At 46.1% G+C, this 19,975-nt stretch overlaps 1 long non-coding RNA gene across 1 annotated transcript in view; it reads right to left on the bottom strand.

Annotated features, from left to right (window-relative positions):
• LOC139226985 (uncharacterized) overlaps positions 1 to 19,975 on the bottom strand; it is a 152,581-nt gene that overhangs the window by 104,520 nt on the left and 28,086 nt on the right. The gene's annotated exons all lie outside the window — the stretch shown is intronic.

Below are 19,975 nucleotides of genomic sequence, written 5' to 3' on the forward strand. Positions count from 1 at the left end.
TGTCGGGCATGCAGACAATGTGGCCTGCCCAGCAGAGCTGGTTGAGTGTGGTCAGTGCTTCGATGCTGGGGTTGTTGGCCTGATCGAGAACACTGACGTTGGTGCGTCTATCCTCCCAGGGGATTTGCAGTACCTTGCGGAGACATCGTTGTTGGTATTTCCCCAGCGATATGAGGTGTCTGCTGTATATGGTCCACGTCTCTGAGCCATACAGGAGGGCGGGTATCACTACAGCATGAGAGGGGCCAGCCTACTGCATCCTGGCAGTTGCATATTGAGATGTGTATCAGTAATTCTTTAGGGCACAGGGGATGCCCAAGTGTATGTACAGCTAGTATGAAAAGGTTCAAAAAGTCGTTAATTGGCAACAAGTGTCAGGAGAGGGTCAAGAAATTGTAACCTTCAGCATACATATTTTATGGGTGATCCATGCCAGACTGACCAATTAATAAAAAGATCCATTTTATTGAGAGACTTTATTTTAGGATTGCATATTCCGCATTCATAGCTCCTATGACATACGTTTATCGAAATGCTTTATTGTTAAGCTTGTGGCCAATTGCAACATTTATGTTGCATTTGTCAAGGCTAAGCACTTAACATGAGTAATTGTACAGCCTGCTATCATTAAGGCAATTGATTTGCTATTGCTCAGTTCCATTCAGAAACCAGGGTCTAGAAATTGGATCGCGCATGAATTGCGGTATGATCCTGGTGTGATAAGATAAGAAGAAATTACTGCAAATGAGAGGGAGGTTTTAAGGAGCGTCCTGAAGGAGGAAAGAGAGCTAGAGAGGCAGAGAGGTTTAGGGAGGGAGTTCCAGAGCTTGAGGCCTAGGCAACAGAAGGCACAGCCGGCGAACGTTGAGCAGTTATAATCAAGGATGCTCAAGAGGGCAGAATTAGAGGAGTGCAGACAGCTCGTAGGGGTTGTGAGGCTGAAGGAGATTATAGAGATAGGGAGAGGCGAGGCCATTGGGGTGAGAGATTGGGGAATGTTGGTGTTCAGAGGGACATGGGTGTGCTTGTACACGAAACACTGAAAGTTAACATGTAGGTACAGCAAGCAATTAGGAAAGCAAATTATATGTTAGCCTTTATTACAAGAGGATTTGAGTATAAGAGTATTACTGCAATTATGTAGGGCCCTGGTGAGATCACATCTGAAGTATAGTGTACAGATTGGTCTCCTTATCTAGGGAGGATATATCTGTACTTGCCATAGACGGTTCACCAGACTGATACTTGGGATGGGGGATTGTCCTATGACGAGAGATTTTGTATGTAGAAGATCAGCCATGATCTTATTGAATGGCAGAGCAGGCTCAAGGGGCTGAATGGCTTCTCTTGCTCTGAATTCTTATGCTCTTATGCCTAACGAGGTCGGTGGCAGAACCATGACAATTTGGCCGACTGGCGTTAAGATAATACACACGAGCTGAGGGCACCAGTCATGACCCCAGAGACAACTTGCCAATCATGGAGGGCGAATTAATCCAGCCAGCTCCGACACTGGTAAATCCCCCGAGAGAGGCCGGGGGGGGGGGGGGGGGGGGGGAGGCAATTGTGAGTCGAGAGCGGCGAGTGGTTTTAACATGGAGCCAAAAGGAGAATATTTGTAATATTCTCAAGAGTTGAAATACTGTATTAGGAATGTTCAACTGTTTTCCATTTTGAATTTGTTATTTGGAGTGAGGTGAGACTCTCGGGCTGCGTTTACATTACAGCTTTACACTGATACAAAGAAGTTGTGGATTAAATCTGGAGTCTGGACCCAGCCTGACTCCAGAGTGAAATTCCCTCTTGCATCGAATCTCAGTCCACTTTGCTGTGGAATCAGTCCCTGACTCTGGGTATTTACTGCAACTTTGGTGTTGGTGCAAGGCGAAAGTACTTCACATCAATGCTACAGTTGCAGTGTTAATGCAGAGGGAACTATTTTGGATTTTAACTGAGCTTTTGTACCGCTCTAAAAGAGGAATTATACAACGCATAATTTTGCAACAGGTTCTTTTGCAAAGGCGATATTGAAACCTGTTATGTATGTAAACTTTACAATAGTGTAAGACTTGCCACCAGGGGCCGCACCTGTTGGAGACCCAAGGGTCACCTGCACACCCTGTGCAAGTAAGTATAAAAGGTTGTCTGCCATGCTGCTTCAGCACTCTGGAGTTTGATTAAAGAGACTAAGGTCACATCAGTTTGAGCTTACAGCATACAGTCTTGTGGAGTTATTCTGAACATAACAGAAAGGATTTTGAAGACAGGGTTTAAGAATGTAGCCCGGGGATTTTGTTTTTTAAAAAAGAAACCAAACTGTGTAAAATAACACACTGTTTGTTTGATGTGTTGAGAAACTGCTCATTTTGTACTCGTAAATTAACAATATTTAATTTGCTGTTGTCAAGGTGCCTTTAATCTGCCCATCAGTTTGCTGTTCCGCAAGATTCTGCCTAAAGCTGCAGGGCACCCAGCAAGGGAAACCATCAACCTCACGCTGGACCAGACCCCGGCTCAATCTTGAGAAGCTGACTGTCCAGATTTGCCACAGAAAGTTAATTTTGCATTCTTCTTCTGTTTCTGTTTGGCAGGGAGGCCGTGAGTTACGACATTTGCGACGCCAATGTAAGTAACCATGAGTGAGGAACTGAAATTCTTAATGTAGCCTGTTGGCCCCAGGCGACTATAAATCTGCTTGTCTAGTTTTTTTGTCTTTTTTTTGTCTCGTGGAAGGCAACAATCAAGAGCCCTGAGTATTTTTCCTTGTAGTCGGCCTGAATTGGTGACAAAAAGCATCCTGGTGCATGCATGGAAGGTCTTTTCTAAATCATCATTGGCTTCTGTTGGGAATACATCTGGACGGCACCAGGATATAAGAATGGCTAGGAAGATTTCAGTGCAGACTCGGAGGGTGAACACATTCAGTTTCCATCCTTGCGTCAGCTCGTAAAGAGATATTTAAAATCGGGCTTTTAAAAGGGCCCGAAAAATTCAATGCCTAGATTCTCTATGATGGGCAATGGGTGATCCCTCACCACCAGTGTTCTGTTGGCATAACAAAGGTAATTCCCCCACTGGTTCCTGTGCCCCATTGTTATGATCTGGAATGCATTGTCTGAAAGGGTGGTGGAAGCAGATTCAATAGTAACATTCAAAAGATAATTGAATAAATACTTGCAGGGCTATGGGGAAAGAACAGGGCAGTAGGATTAATTGGATAGCTCTATCAAAGAACCGGAATAGGCACGATGGGCCGAATAGCCTTCTTCTGTTCTGTATCATTCTATGATTCTATGACTTCAAGATCCTCATTCTTGCTTTCAAATCTTCCCATGTCTTCAACCAGTTGGGAAATATTCTCCAGCCATATTTCCCATAAGGGTTCTTCTTGTTCTTCAAAGTAATCATCAGAGAATCATCAAACTCTATGATAGGAATTCTACCTCATTCTTCCTCCCCATGCTCTCATACATATTAGCAAGAATGCATACCTATTGCCCCTGGGGTCTATCTGCCTTTCTTCCATCACATTCTCGGGCCACGGCAACACTCAACGCTTTGCCAGATTTTCTACGCGTCCCTCCCCCTCTGCTATTCTGCTGCAACCATTTCATAGGCAGTCCCTCGAAGCGAGGATGACCTGCTTCCATGCCAAAAACGAATGAGTTCACAGGTGTTTCAATGAAGGACCTAATATTCCAGATCCCGAACTATATCTTGGAGGGTGGAAGATGCCTGTGTGTGGATTTTTTTAACGTGTGGTGGCCGTTGCACACTAGCTACCACATGGGCTTGACAGAGCTAGGTCTTGGTCCAATGGCAAGGATTACCCAAGACGACTGGAGACCAGCTCTGCTGCACAGACCTAATGCGCACACATATCGCAGTGTGGGCTGGCCCGTGCTGCCCCTGGGCCCTTGCCTCTTCTGGGCCCCAGACTCACGCCTCTCCTGGGCCCCGGTCACTTCCATCTACAAACTCTTGCCGCTCCTTCTCCCCTCCTGCTGTGCCTGCCCGCACTGCAATCAGCGACCTGGCCTCGCAGCCGTCGCCCTCCTGCAGTGGTATGCCGCCGCTACACGCTACTCCCTCTGATGGCCCTAGCCTGCTGATGGCCTTGCAGGGCGGGACCGTCCGATTTCTGGGCCGGGCCACCGCACGTTGCTCCTTCTAATGCAGCCTTTCAATCCTGCAACCATTTACACCTCCTCTGTACCCAGCCTTTGTTTCCATACTTGTCCCATTATCATCATCTTTTGCTTTGCACCATCACCCATTTTGTCATTTAATCGCTCTTGCCCTCCAGCCTATCACGAACCTTTCCTTTTTGTTCTTTTCCTGCCCTCCTTTACACTGGTTCGGTGCTTGCTCAACATCTGTTCATCTCTAACATTGTTGAGTTCTGATATACGTTATCTTTGTTTTTCTCTCCATGGCTGCTGCTTGTGATTATGGCACTATCACTCAAAGAAATGAAGTGATACTTTTCAAAGGAAATTGTATCCTTTTTCAAAAATTGTACATTGCACTGTTTCACTCACAAACAAAATCCTTTGCCCATTCTTTGTTGTTTAGGCAAGGCCGGTAGTCAAAGTGCACAAAACGAGGTCCCACAAACAGCAAAGAGATGAATGACCAGCTATTCTGTTTCTGGGTGGGATGTTGGCCAGGACATTGAAAAGTGCTCCGGGATCTTTAATGTCCACCTGAACCACAAGAGGTGGCATGTGTGGAAAGAAAGATGTGTGATTCTGGCAAATTCCAAGTGCTAACATTGGGGCAGAAATTCCGGCCTCCCGGGTCCGTACAGAGTGTATGCGGACCGGGGGAGACATCGCAAAAGCCGGTTTTCAGCGCACAATGCGCATGCGCTGAAAACCGGCTTTTCCGCTCTGTCAAGCTGGAGCTTCAGAAATCTTCCGTATGTCGGGAGCGAAGACATTTGCATGGGCAAGATTGCGGTATTTACCCATATCTTGCCCAGCAAATGTTCTCAAAACTCTTGCGCCTGATGAAAGCAGGCGCGTAGCCTACTTTTACAGGCGTAAGAGTTTTAAAATACACAAAAACATTTTAAAATAAAATTATAAAAACACATTTTATTGTTAAAAACCCTCCCCACTATAGTAAGTTTATTTTAACCATAATTTAAAAAACTTTTTTAAAAATCGGAAAATATATCTTTTATAATACATAAATAATTTTAATTTAAATTAATAAAAATGTGGTGTATTTTTTCTTTTTTTTAGTATTGGTTTTGTGTGTTTTGGGGGCTGTTTATCATTCATAATAATGGAACTCCAACTTACATTATTAGTTCCCATTATTATGAATGAGAACATACTTTGCCTGATTGGCTGCCCAGAACCATGTGACCGTAGCTCCAGCCGTGCGCACGTCCAGACATGCACGTGCTCCGATGCGCTGTCAGTGGAAGCCTCAGGACCGGGAACTCGCGTGGGCACAGCAGGATAAGGTAAATGCGCATCTTTTTAAAAAATTTTACCTGATTGCTCGCGGGAAGCAGCCAACCAGGATTTCTGGGCCATTAGTTGACAAGTAAACAGTTTCCTTCTTGCAATGCATTTTGTGAGGGTCACCATCACTTTGGCAACTCAGCTTGCACTCAGTAGCTATACTAAAATACTTTCCACGGCATTTTTTGGCTCCTGGTTAGAACAAATATATATATATATATACACATGAGTCACAATTCTATAGTGGCTGACATCTATTTAGGCACAGTTTTCTAAGGGACTGTCTTCAAGGTTGCAACATCAATCAAACCATTCACATTTTCTAAAGCGCATTTGTGAATAATTTGAATATTGCTGAATTCCAACAAAATAAACAAGTTGAAATAAATTCAGACTTTTTTTTGCCTCTGAAGCTTATATTGAATGTGCAGTACTTCACTTCATACAGAAGGTTCAGCACTAAATCATATAGGCAGGATCCGTTGGAACGACTCAAATTTCAAAAATTGCTCCAAGACCAATAAGAACATTAAAGTAAAATGTGACTCTTTTCTAAATTGTATTTCAGTCGTTCCTTAGGTGAAAATCTATTTATTTATTTGAAATGGATTGACTTCTGTAGTCATCCATTTTCCACCTGGTAGTTATCTTTTCCTTCCCTTCTGCATGAAATATGCCCGATTGCAGACATTGATGGATAGATACTCGATGGTGATTTTTCTCTCCTTTTGTTTCTATATAAGGGATTTGCGTACAAAATTGCTCAATAGCAACTCAGGGCTTGAAATATTGAAACATAGAAACATAGAAAATAGGTGCAGGAGTAGGCCATTTGGCCCTTCGAGCCTGCACCACCATTCAATAAGATCATGGCTGATCCTGCACCTCAGTACCCCTTTCCCGCTTTCTCTCCATACCCCTTGATCCCTTTAGCCATCATGGCCATATCTAATTCCCTCTTGAATATATCTAATGAACTGGCATCAACAACTCTCTGCAGTAGAGAATTCCAGAGGTTAACAACCCTCTGAGTGAAGAAGTTTCTCCTCATCTCGGTCCTAAATGGCTTACCCCTTATCATTAGACTGTGACCCCTGGTTCTGGACTTCCCCAACATTGGGAACATTCTTCCTGCATCTAACTTGTCCAGTCCCATCAGAATTTTATATGTTTCTATGAGATCCCCTCTCATTCTTCTAAACTCCAGTGAATACAGGTTCTCCCTTGTCCACTCTACTTGTTACATCCTCAAAAAATTCTAGAAGATTTGTCAAGCATGATTTCCCTTTCATAAATCCATGCTGACTTGGACCGATCCTGTCACTACTTTCCAAATGCGCTGCTATTTCATGTTTAATAATTGATTCCAACATTTTCCCCACTACTGATGGTCAGGCTAACTGGTCTATAATTACTCGTTTTCCCTCTTCCTCCTTTTTTAAAAAGTGGTGTTACATTAGCTACCCTCCAGTCCATAGGAACTGATCCAGAGTCGATAGACTGTTGGAAAATGATCACCAATGCATTCACTATTTCTAGGGCAACTTCTTTAAGTACTCTGGGATGCAGACTATCAGGCCCTGGGATTTATCGGCCTTTAATCCCATCAATTTCCCTAACACAATTTTCTGACTAATAAGGATTTCCTTTGGTTCCTCCTTCTCGCTAGACCCTCTGTCCCCTAGTATTTCAGGAAGATTATATGTGTCTTCCTTTATGAAGACAGAACCAAAGTATTTGTTCAATTGGTCTGCCATTTCTTTGTTCCCCGTTATAAATTCACCTGATTCTGACTGCAAGGGACTTACGTTTGGCTTCACTAATCTTTTTCTCTTCACATATCTATAGAAGCTTTTTCAGTCAGTTTTTATGCTCCCAGCAAGCTTCCTCTCATACTCTATTTTCCCCCTCCTAATTAAACCCTTTGTCCTCCTCCGCTGAATTCTAAATTTCTCCCAGTCCTCAGGTTTGCTGCTTTTTCTGGTCAATTTATATGCCTCTTCTTTGGATTTAACACTATCCTTAATTTCCCTTGTCAGCCACGGTTGAGTCACCTTCCCTGTTTTGTTTTCACTCCAGACAGTATGTACAATTATTGAAGTTCGTCCATGCGATCTTTAAATGTTTGCCATTCCTATCCACTGTCAACCCTTTAAGTATCATTCGCCAATCTATTCTAGCCAATTCACGTCTCATACCATCGAAGTTACCTTTCCTTAAGTTCAGGACCCTAGTCTCTGAATTAACTGTATCACTCTCCATCTTAATAAAGAATTCTACCATATTATGGTCACTCTTCCCCAAGGGGCCTCGCACAACAAGATTGCTCCCTTAAGGGTAGTCTCTGGGTAAATTTATTCCACAGCTATGTAATGCACAGTTATGCCTCTCCGATTATTTTGGAAATGTTTATATTGGCTGATTGGAAAGATATATTGACAGTCATGATTCCAAAATGTTCAATCCATAAAGGTGACAGATGTTGTTTCATTTAAAGTGACTTGTCAATTACTGGAAAAGATTATTGCAGAATAATGCTAGAAACTGACTGAAGGGATTACAGAACTGCACAGTCCTGGTACACAAACACAGAAAAATTTCTTGGAACACTGATCTAACTAAATGTAGTGGCATCAGATCAGGCAGAGGTTGACTGGCACTGATGAGTCTGATTTCCTTTTCCTGATGGCTGGTACTCCACTCTTACTGTTAGACTCTAACCTGGTTCCGAAGAAAGCTGCTAATTTAGAACAATACTGATAAACCATGCGGGATTAAAGGATTGAGTGCAAAAAGGAGAATGGATAAAGCCAATTTGGATCAAATCCAAATTTTAAAATGCATTAATTGTAATGCTGGGTTCATTAAGTTTTTGCATCTGACAACAGATCACAAGACGAAGAAAGCAGCATTAAACATTTTATTTTCGGACCCTGATCCAGGATCATTCCTGTGGCACCCAGATCAGCTGAATCCTATTCAGCTATTCAACTGACTGTGAATTGCATTCGAGTGTACATACTCACGTCAACAGTGTTGAAGCAACATTGTGATATAATGATGCCACCAAACCAACAAGATGAGTGACTGATAAACTGGGGACATTGAGCAGAAGTTTCACGAGCAGTGAGTCAGTGTGCTGTTGGACATTTCAGTCGTGTTTTTACTGATGACACAAAACCGTATTGCATGAGAACATTTGGGGTGGCTCATTTTATAATTGCCAATGGAACCAGAGGATTATGAAAATGCAGTGATATTATGGGCCTGGACAGTTTTATTCTGTTTCATTCCTGACCCATTTAAATGGAGAGAAATTGGTCTGTATTAGAAAAGCATGGTCTATCCTTACCCTGTATATGCCACTATTTTTGGAAAAACCATCAGTGGGATGTGGGCCAGCATTTATTGCCCATCCCTAATTGTCTTTGAGAAGGTGGTGGTGAGCCGCCCTCTTGAACCGCTGCAGTGCGTGTGGTGAAGGTGCACCCACAGTGCTGTTAGGCAGGGAGTTCCAGGATTTTGATCCAGCGACGATAAAGGAACGGCGATATATTTCCAAGTCAGGATGGTGTGTGACTTGGAGGCAAACTTGGAGGTGGTGGTGTTTCCATGCGCCTGCTGCCCTTGTCCTTCTGTGGCAGAGGTCACGGGTTTAGGATGTTCTGTCGAAGAAGCCTTGGCAAGTTTCTGCAGTGCATCTTGTAGAATGATACACACTGCAGCCCTGGTGCACTGGTGGTGGGGGGAGTAAATATTTCATTTGGTGCATGGGATGCCAATCAAGCGGGCTGCTTTGTCAAGCTTCTTGACTGTTGTTGGAGCTGCACTCATCCAGGCAAGTGGAGAATATTCCATCACACTCCTGTCCATAATTCACTCAGCTGCCCTCAGCTAACAGGGATTGGGATCAGAATTTCTACATTCTAAACATGTCGTCCTGCATCTCTTTGCTCCTCCGGGATAACTGCAGCATCTGCATTTATACACCAGTTGCATTTTCATTCCACAAGGAAACCCCTCGCACTGCATACCATTAGCTGGATTCAAACTGTGAGGTGCTCATTCAGCATTTCTGCTTCAGAAATCCAGCTAAGCTGTACACTGAGGCACATTAATTAAATAATGGATCATTATTGATTCCTTCACCTTGCTATCGTCTACATACATAAAGGTCTTGCACCCATTGCGTATCTGTCACACCATAAATATTAACAATGCAAAACAGTCTTCAGGAGTGTATTTTTTTTTAAAAAGGAAAACCAGGCATTTCCTGCTGTTTTTTTTTGCTCTTGACAATTTAGCCACTCTTCCGTGCAGGAGCCTGGTATTTACAAGTAGTTGCTGAACCACAGAGACTTCTCTCAGCAGTTAGCCTCGAACCTCAGAAATGCTTATTTAGACCACTTCTTCACAGAGAGTATCTGAACAGTGGCCTTAAGAGGCCTGGTCAGTTTAAACACAGATCCATGTTGGCAGCTAAATATTCGGAATACTTGTGAGCAATATGCTAGTTTTAAACTAAAAGCCTGGAAATAACTTATTCTCCAGGACAGCAAGTTATAAATGCTAATATGTAATTACTCCACTGCACTAATGATGAGGAAAAGACTGTTGTAAACAAGTCGTTTTTCCCCTTCTCTCCCTGACACATGAAAACACAAGGCTTCACTCTGGCCTTGCAAAGCTTGTAAAATCAGGCATGTGACCTCCAAATCCCTTTGGGTGTTGCGCTGCAGGATTTAGATGAGGACAACTTCACGAGGGGCGGTTACATGCAAGTGTGATGAAATATCGGGAGGTATGTGCACACCTGAATTTATCGGTCCTGAAAATTATACCTGGGCATGTCTGAGGAGACTTGTCTCCAATGCCTCTATCTCATTCGGGTGATTGTGCCAGACCTATGCCACCTGCTCCGGACTGATCTGCGGACAACTTCCAGAACTGTTGAACTGAACTGAAGGCAGTTCCCGGAACTGTGAAGGTCACGACTGCATTAAGCTTGTGTGCTACAGGATCCTTCCTGGGCTAGGTGCCAAATCAACCAGCCTGCTGCCCATTAAGTAAGCGACAGACACCATATTTGTCAAGGAAAACAACTTCACAGTTTCCTCGTGGAAAGGAGACAGCAGTTCAAGACAGCATCGAACCTTTAACATGTGCCAGGCTTCCTAAGCCCACAGGATATAATAGATCGTACTCAAGTGGCCAGTCCATATCCTTCCTTTGGGTGGGGCATTGGTGGCAGTACTTGTTTAGTGCAAGCAAGTAGTTTGCTGCAATGTAGGTATATCATAAAATAGTGAGAAAAGAGGTAAAGGATATCGCTGACAGTGCAGTAGTTCACCATTTGTGCCATTCCTTTCATGCCCCACCAGTATGGAGCTTTGAATTGGGCCATGTAGTGCCTGTTTTATAGTTGTTATGTGGCAACCTAGGGTTTCATAATGGTGTCCCAGATACGCGTGCTTCGATGGGAAATGCACGGAACACCATCTTGGTAAAGGTTTGCCTGCGCACCTAACAACCACCGGCATTATGTAAAGCAGCGAGACACGAATCAGTGTGGAAGGCTGATTTGAAGCCACCGCTGCCATTTTGGAACTCCACATGCCAGGCAACCTTGCACAGCTGAGCACGACGTTAAACGGCATGAAGGATTCCCCCCGCCACCCCACCAGTGCTACTTACAGGGATCATGAAGTACATAGGAACATAAGAAATAGGAGCAGGAGTAGGCCATATAGCCCCTCGAGCCTGCTCTGCCATTTAATACGATCATGGCTGATCCAATCATGGACTCGGGTCCACTTCCCTGCTCACTCTCCATAATCCCTTATTCCCTTATCATTTAAAAAACTGTCTATTTCTGTCTTAAATTTATTCAATGTCCCAGCTTCCACAGCTCTCTGAGGCAGTGAATTCCATAGATTTACAACCCTCTGAGAGAAGAAATTTCTCCTCATCTCAGTTTTAAATGGGCGGTCCCTTATTCGAAGATCATGCCCTCTAGTTCTAGTCTCCCCTATCAGTGAAAACATCCTCTCTGCATCCACCTTGTCAAGCCCCCTCATAATCTTATACATTTTGATAAGATCACCTCTCATTCTTCTGAATCCCAATGAGTAGAGGCCCAACCTACTCAACCTTTTCTCATCAAGTCAACCCCCTCATCTCCGGAATCAACCTAGTGAATCTTCTCTGAACTGCCTCCAAAGCAATATATCCTTTCGTAAATATGGAAACCAAAGCTCCATATTCCAGGTGTGGCCTCACCATTACCTTGTATAACTTTAGCAAGACTTCCCTGCTTTTATACTCCATCCCCGTTGCAATAAAGGCCAAGATTCCATTGGCCTTCCTGATCACTTGCTGTACCTGCATACTAACCTTTTGTGTTTCATGCAAAAGTACCCCTAGGTCCTGCTGTACTGCAGCACTTTGCAATCTTTCTCCATTTAAATAATAACTTGCTCTTTGATTTTTTTCTGCCAAAGTGCATGACCTCACACTTTCCAAAATTATACTCCGTCTGCCAAATTTTCCAGGTTACAGGTTACAGGTAGTACTTACAGGTTAGTTGATGGATTATTTATACTGGCTGCTGGTGCAATTGTCTGCATTTTTGGAGGTTTCTTATACTTAGCTAAAGTTCCAGTACTCTACAGGGAATGGTCCGACTGGTCTTGTAGTACTTTTTGAATAATTTAAAACATTGTGTTGAAAGAAGTTGCTTCCAGACATGAGTGGCCTGGTTGGGCTTCCTCTGGGAATTGAATGTGACATGGAGAATGAAGAGAGGCCACGCAGAGCCACACAAGCTGCTAGACGAGGGAGGAGGAGGAGGAGGGGAGAAAGATTCTCAGCAGGATGCTGAAGGTTTTCAGGGACCAATTCTCTTGCCTCAACATCAATGACGACCAGTGCATGAGATATCTTCACTTCGCAAAAGAGTCCATCACTGAAATCTGTCAACTGCTGCAACCTCAAAACAGGGCAAGGACAGCATTGCCTGTGGCTGTCAAGGTGACCATGGTTTTTAATTTTGATGCCTCTGGCGCCTTTCAGGTGTCCTCTGGAGATATAAGGAACATCTCGCAGTGTGCAGTACGCTGCTGTGTGAGGGAGGTTACTCGGCTCTCTATACTCAAAGAGACAGCTTTACCTCATTCCTTCTTGCCAGCACTGTCTCCTCCATGGGGGTTATAATGCGCAGGCGTGTTTGTATTCCTCCAGTTCTTTGCCGAATTCGTCCCGGGTCGTTGCACCATCATCACGTGCGCAGCAACCTGTTTTTACCCTGGAATGAGACTTCAGTCGCAATCTATGAGGCCGTCCGTTGCAGGCAATGCCTGTGCCAGCTTTGCGGGTCGTGAACCGGGGGCCGCACTCCACTTGCGAGGCAAAAATTAAAGGGGACGTGTGGCGCACACTTTTATTAAAATGGCTGACTTACCGGTCATGGCCTTGCCTTGTCCAATTCACGGGGTCCGTGCCGCGGTGTTGCAGCCCGCCACTCCGCTTCTGAGCCGGGATGCTGCCACGACACCCCGCTCCCTGGTGGGGAAGTGGTGGCCCCTTCTCCCCGATGCAGAGTTGGCAGCGTGCCCTCCCCTTTAACGGAAAGGGAGGGTCCTGTGCTCCCGCCTGCACTCCATGTAGCGCTGGAAAATTCCCGTGGTTAGCTCCCCAGTCCCGCCCCCGAGAAGGAGTGGCATGCGTGAAATTGCGCTCCATTTCCTCTCGGAGTGGTAACCCCAATTTTACAGCCGGGGCGGGACTTCCGCGCCAAGTGCGGGATAGTCCCGCCTCACAGTGGATACTGCCCCTTTTCGGCCGCTCTGATTCCAGTGGCCATTCTTCCTCTATGACTGAGAGTCCAGACAGTGACTAGTAGCAGGTGAATAGCTGCCTGTGCAGGGTGTCACAGCCTAGCCTGATCCTGATCCTATTCTCATCCTATGGCCTAGAAATTGGGCCGCATAGCGCCTGTTTTTCAAGCATTGTGCGGCCTGCTAAGGCCCCAAAATGGCGGGCAAAAAGTGCGCCCACACTTCCAGTTGGAGGTGTACCGACTGCCTTATTGTGCAAGAATAAACAAGAGGCTTCCTGTACCCACACCTAAGGCAGGCATTAGACCCTTTACATACGCAAATAAGGGGCCTAACGCCTGCTTAAGATTCCCGCTGCAACATTGGTTTGCGCTGAGGCAGCCAGCACCATCGCGGATTGAATTCAGGCAAAGCAGTCCTACAGAACGCCTGCCAACCAAGAAGGTAAGTCACTTACCTGAATGTGGAACCTGGGGGAGCAGGAGTGATCCTTCCAAACCCCACACTATAAGACCCGATTGCCGCTCCCAACCCCCGATCCTCCCACTTCCCCGACCCTAACCCTTGACCATGAACTCCAGGCCCCCCTGTCATGTATTCAACCAGCATTGTAACCCATGTGTAAACTGACCTAAGTTGTACACCGTGAGAACACTGACCACTAGGTGGGAGACACTCCTAACCTGGACCTTCAGGTATAAAAGGGGAAGCTCCACCCACCTTCATCACTTGAGTGCTAAGGAATAAAGGACAGGTCACAGACTGACCTCTCAAGCATGGGCCTCATGTGCATTTATACTGTGTAGTAAGGACGTATCAATGGCGACAAGAAACTGGGATTTAAACCACGCGAGCATGGCCACTAGCAGAACAGACGAGAGGTACTGTGTTAAGGAATGGTTGGGACAGAGATTCAACATTGTTAAAGCAGCACACAGTTCTCCAGGCAGACAAGGGCAGTCAGGCATGCCCCAACATGTAGTCGAACCCAGAGGTGGAGTTCGACAGAGACAATGGCAAGCTGAACAGCGATTCACGCCATTGCAAGGGACAATGCGGCCAGTAATGGGGCCATCAACACCTGTTAATGGCGCACTCAAGGACAATAACAGGGGCAGTCAGGGACGATCGACTGGCAAGGGACCTTTTGTTTCAAACCGCAACTCATGCTGGAGGCGTGGAGGCATACATTCAGCCGGAGTTTGCAGAGATGAGCAAAATACCTGCAGAAATTGCAGAAATGGACACTGGGGGAAATCGCTGGAAGCTGAAGTTCAGCGAGTTCATGTGGAGCACGTATACAGTTCATACACCAGGACGCCACCGATAATGATGAAACTGCTCCTCAATGGCATCCCAGTATCAATGGAGTTAGACACGGGTGCCAGCCAGTCCCTGATGGGTATCAAGCAGTTTGAAAAGTTGTGGGCATCCAAGGCCAGGAGGCCACAATTATCGTCGATTGATGCACAGCTACGGACTTACACAAAGCAGATCATTCCGGTGCTTGGCAGCGCCACGGTAGTCGTGACCCACAAAGATTCGGAGAACAGGTTGCCACTCTTGATTATCCCAGGGGACGGTCCCGCACTACTGGGGAGGAGTTGGCTTGCTGTCATGAACTGGAAATGGGGCGATGTCAATGCAATTTCCTCTGTGGAGCGAGTATCATGCTCACAGGTCCTGGACAAATTTGACTCATTATTTCAATCCAGCATTGGCACTTTCATGGGGGCCAAGGTAGTGATTCACATAAACCTGGACGCCAGACCAGTACACCACAAGGCCAGAGCGGTGCCGTACATGATGCGGGAAAAGATAGAAGGCGAATTGGTCTGCCTGTTGAGGGAAGGCATCATCTCACCACTCGAATTCAGTGACTGGGCGAGCCCGATTGTGCCGGTGCTCAAGGCGGATGGGTCGGTCAGGATATGTGGCGATTACAAGGCCACCATCAATCGGGTGTCACTCCAAGACCAGTACCCGCTACCGAGAGCGGAGGACCTCTTTGCGACGCTATCCGGTGGCAAACTTTTTTCAAAATTGGACCTGACCTCAGCTTACATGACCCAGGAGCTGGCGAGTGAGTCGAAGAAGCTAACCACCATCACGACACACAAGGGGTTGTTTGAATACAACAGATGTCCGTTCGGGATTCGCTTGGCCGCCGCGATCTTCCAACGAAATATGGAAAGCCTCCTCAAGTCGATTCCAGGGACGGTGGTTTTTCAGGACGACATCCTCATTACGGGTTACGATACTGAAGAACACCTCCACAACCTGGAGGAGGTGCTACGCAGACTGGACCGGGTAGGTCTGCGACTGAAAAAGGCGAAGTGCGTCTTCCTAGCTCCAGAGGTAGAATTCCTGGGGATGAGGGTAGCAGCAGACGGGATCAGCCCTACTGTGTCCAAGACGGAAGCGATCCAGAGAGCACCCAGACCCCGTAACACGACGGAGCTGCGTTCGTTCCTGGGGCTCCTGAACTATTTTGGTAACTTTCTTCCCAAATTGAGCACGCTACTAGAGCCGCTGCACGTGCTCCTACGCAAAGGTCGCAAATGAGTCTGGGGGGACAGCCAGGAAAGGTCTTTTAATAGAGCACGCAATTTGTTATGTTCCAACAATCTGTTAACGCTATATGACCCATGTAAGAAACTTGTGTTAACGTGCGATGCGTCGTCCTATGGTCGGGTGTGTGTTGCAGCATGTCAATGCCAAGGGTCAGTTACAGCCGGTAGCTTATGCCTCCAGGAGTCTGTCCCAGGCAGAAAGGGGCTACGGGATGGTAGAAAAGGAGGCGCTCGCATGTGTATATGCGGTAAAGAAAATGCACCAGTACCTGTTTGGCAGGAAATTTGAGCTGGAGACAGATCACAAACCCCTAACGTCCCTTTTGGCCGACAACAAGGCCATAAATGCAAACGCATCGGCCCGCATACAGAGGTGGGCACTCACATTAGCTGCCTATGACTACACAATTCGGCACAGACCGGGCACCGAAAACTGCGCCGATGCACTCAGCAGGCTCCCACTAGCCACCACTGAGGGGGCTACCGAGCATGGTGCTGAGATGGTCATGGCTGTTGAAGCTTTCGGAAGCGAAGGCTCACCCGTGACAGCCCGTCAGATTAAAGTCTGGACAAATAGAGACCCGCTATTGTCTCTAATCAAGAAATGTGTCCTGAATGTGGACTGGGCAGCCACGTACAGGGCATGCCCTGAGAAATTTAAACCATTTCACAGGCGCAAGGATGAGCTCTCGATTCAGGCCGATTGCCTACTGTGGGGAAACAGTGTAGTCATGCCCCAGATGGGCAGAGAGGTGTTCATCAGAGAACTCCACAATGGGCACCCGGGCATTGTCACGATGAAGGCAATTGCCAGGTCACACGTTTGGTGGCCAGGGATAGACGCAGATCTGGAACTTTGTGTTCGCAGGTGCAACACGTGTGCCCAGCTGGGCCATGCGCCCAGGGAAACCCCCCTTAGCCCCTGGCCATGGCCCGCCAAGCCTTGGTCATGCATCCATGTGGACTACGCAGGTCCTTTCATGGGGAAAATGTTTTTGGTTGTAGTAGACGCCTACTCCAAATGGATCGAGTGTGACATTTTAAATTCAAGCACATCCTCTGCCACGGTAGAAAGTCTACGGGCAATGTTCGCCGCCCACGGTCTACCGGACATATTGGTCAGCGACAATGGCCCGTGCTTCACAAGCACTGAATTCCAGGACTTCATGGCAGGCAATGGAATTAACCATGTCAGAACGGCACCGTTCAAGCCGGCCTCAAACGGCCAGGCAGAACGAGCAGTGCAGATAATCAAACAGGGGATGCTCAGATTCTAAGGGGGTTCCCTACAAACCCGCTTATCACGCCTCCTGTTGGCCTATAGATCCCGACCACACTCGCTCACAGGGGTTCCACCCGCAGAGCTACTAATGAAAAGGACGCTCAAAACCCGATTATCCCTTATACACCCCACCATGAAAAAAATTGTCGAGAGCAGGCGCCAGTCACAATATCATTACCATGACAGGAATGCGAGGGCGCGATGTATTGATGTATATGATCCTGTTTTTGTCCTCAACTACGCTGCGGGGCCCAAATGGCTCGCAAGCACTGTGGTTGCCAAAGAGGGAAATAGGATTCTGGTAGTTAAACTTACCAATGGACAAATCTGCCGCAAACATGTGGATCAAACAAAAAGGAGGTTCAGCAACCCCATAGAAGAAGCAGAGGAAGAACACGATATAGAGTTCACTCCACCACAGGTGACCGAACACCGGAACCAAAGGGAGGAGAGCCCAGTCACTGTGGGCAGTCTGGACAGGCCTGAGGCACTGCAAACAGCAGACACTCAGGCCAGCGCCCAACAACCGGAGCCCCAACTCAGGCGATCTACAAGGGAGCGTAACCCACCAGAGAGACTCAACCTGTGATCCCAATAAGACTTTGGGGGGGGAGGTGATGTCATGTATTCAACCAGCATTGTAACCCATGTGTAAACTGACCTAAGTTGTACACCGTGAGAACACTGACCACTAGGTGGGAGACACTCCTAACCTGGACCTTCAGGTATAAAAGGGGAAGCTCCACCCACCTTCATCACTTGAGTGCTAAGGAATAAAGGACAGGTCACAGACTGACCTCTCAAGCATGGGCCTCGTGTGCATTTATACTGTGTAGTAAGGACGTATCACCCCCGATCACACACTCTAGGCCCCCCCCGCCCCGATCCCAAATCACAGATTCCCCACAGATTCCCAAGCCGACCCACAGCCCAGCTTTTTCTCTCGCACACTCCCCCGCCATCCCCGGACCCACTTAACCTGAGAGCCACTACTTCACTATAGATTAATATAAAGCAACATAAGCTTATTTTAATGTTCTATATAAAATATTTGCAGAAAGCACTGCACTCAAACCTGGAAGATCCATTTTTTTCCCCCCAGACCACATTTCTCCATAACGTTACTTTTGGCAGTATGGCAGCATGATTAACATATGATTCATATCATACAATCAACTAGTCTTTGTTTTTGGTGTGTGTATTTTAGGACTAAGCTGGCTAAGCAAAGTAAATCAGATTAAGCAGTTGATTGTAACTCAGGCTCTTCTTTCCATGTCCGGCATAGTTTGTTTTTAATTGCGCAATATATTGAGATTATGTATCGAGTTTATGCAGAACCATTTGAAATATACTTTAATCTCAGTCTTTGGATGCGCAGGAAGTATCTCTTCATCCTTCTCTCATTGGCAGGTCTTGGGAGGACTTTAACTTAAGTTCGGTGATTGTTTACACGTTTTTTTTTGTCAGATAATTAAATAAATCTGGAATAAAAAGCTAGTATCAGTTTCGTGGTCACCATTACTATTAGATTGTCGTAAAAACCCATCTGGTTCACTGATGTCCTTTATGGAAGGAAATCTGCTATCCTTACCCGCTCTGGCCTATTTACAATCTATATTAACGACTTGGAAGAAGGGACGGAGTGTAATGTAGCCAAGTTTGCTGACGATACAAAGATGAGAGGAAAAGCAATGTGTGAGGAGGACACAAAAAATCTGCAAAAGAACATAGACAGGCTAAGTGAATGGGCAAAAAAATTGGCAAATGGAGTATAATGTTGGAAAGTGTGAGGTCATGCACTTTGGCAGAAAAAAATCAAAGAACAAGTTATTATTTAAATGGAGAAAGATTGCAAAGTGCCGCAGTACAGCGGGACCTGGGGGTACCTGTGCATGAAACGCGAAACGATCGTGTTATGTATGCAACACCTTGTAACCAGCATTCTACCGCCACCAGAGAGCACATCTGTTGGAGTCCCAAGGGATCCCAGCATTCCTTAGGAGCACTGCATATAAGCAGACCTCCCATCCTGTGCCAGCACTCTAGAGTCAGAATAAAGAGACTTAAGGTCACACTTACTCAAGTCTACAGTACTCAGTCACATTACTTTATTTGAGACACAACAGATCGTATGCAGGTACAGCAAATGATCAGGAAGGCCAATGGTATCATGGCCTTTATTGCAAAGGGGATGGAGCATAAAAGCAGGGAAGTCTTGCTACAGCTATATAAGGTATTGGTGAGACCACACCTGGAATACTGTGTGCAGTTTTGGTTTCCATATTTACGAAAGGATATACTTGCTTTGGAGGCAGTTCAGAGAAGGTTCACTAGGCTGATTCCGGGGATAAGGGGGTTGACTTATGAGGAAAGGTTGAGTAGGTTAGGCCTCTACTCATTGGAATTCAGAAGAATGAGAGGTGATCTTATTGAAATGTATAAGATTATGAGGGGGCTTGACAAGGTGATGCAGAGAAGATGTTTCCACTGAAGGAGGAGACTAGAACTAGAGGGCATGATCTTAGAATAAGGGGCCGGCCATTTAAAACAGAGCTGAGGAGAAATTTCTTCTCTCTGAGGGTTGTAAATCTGTGGAATTTGCTGCCTCAGAGAGCTGTGGAAGCTGGGACATTGAATACATTTAAGACAGAAATAGACAGTTTCTTAAACGATAAGGGGATAAGGGGTTATGGGGAGCGGGCGGGGAAGTGGAGCTGAGTCCATGATCAGATCAGTCATGATCTTATTGAATGGCGGAGCAGGCTCGAGGGGTCATATGGTCTACTCCTGTTCCTATTTCTTATGTTC

Source organism: Pristiophorus japonicus, chromosome 16 (genome assembly GCF_044704955.1).
Source record: "Pristiophorus japonicus isolate sPriJap1 chromosome 16, sPriJap1.hap1, whole genome shotgun sequence".
In the NCBI taxonomy this organism is placed as follows: domain Eukaryota; kingdom Metazoa; phylum Chordata; class Chondrichthyes; family Pristiophoridae; genus Pristiophorus; species Pristiophorus japonicus.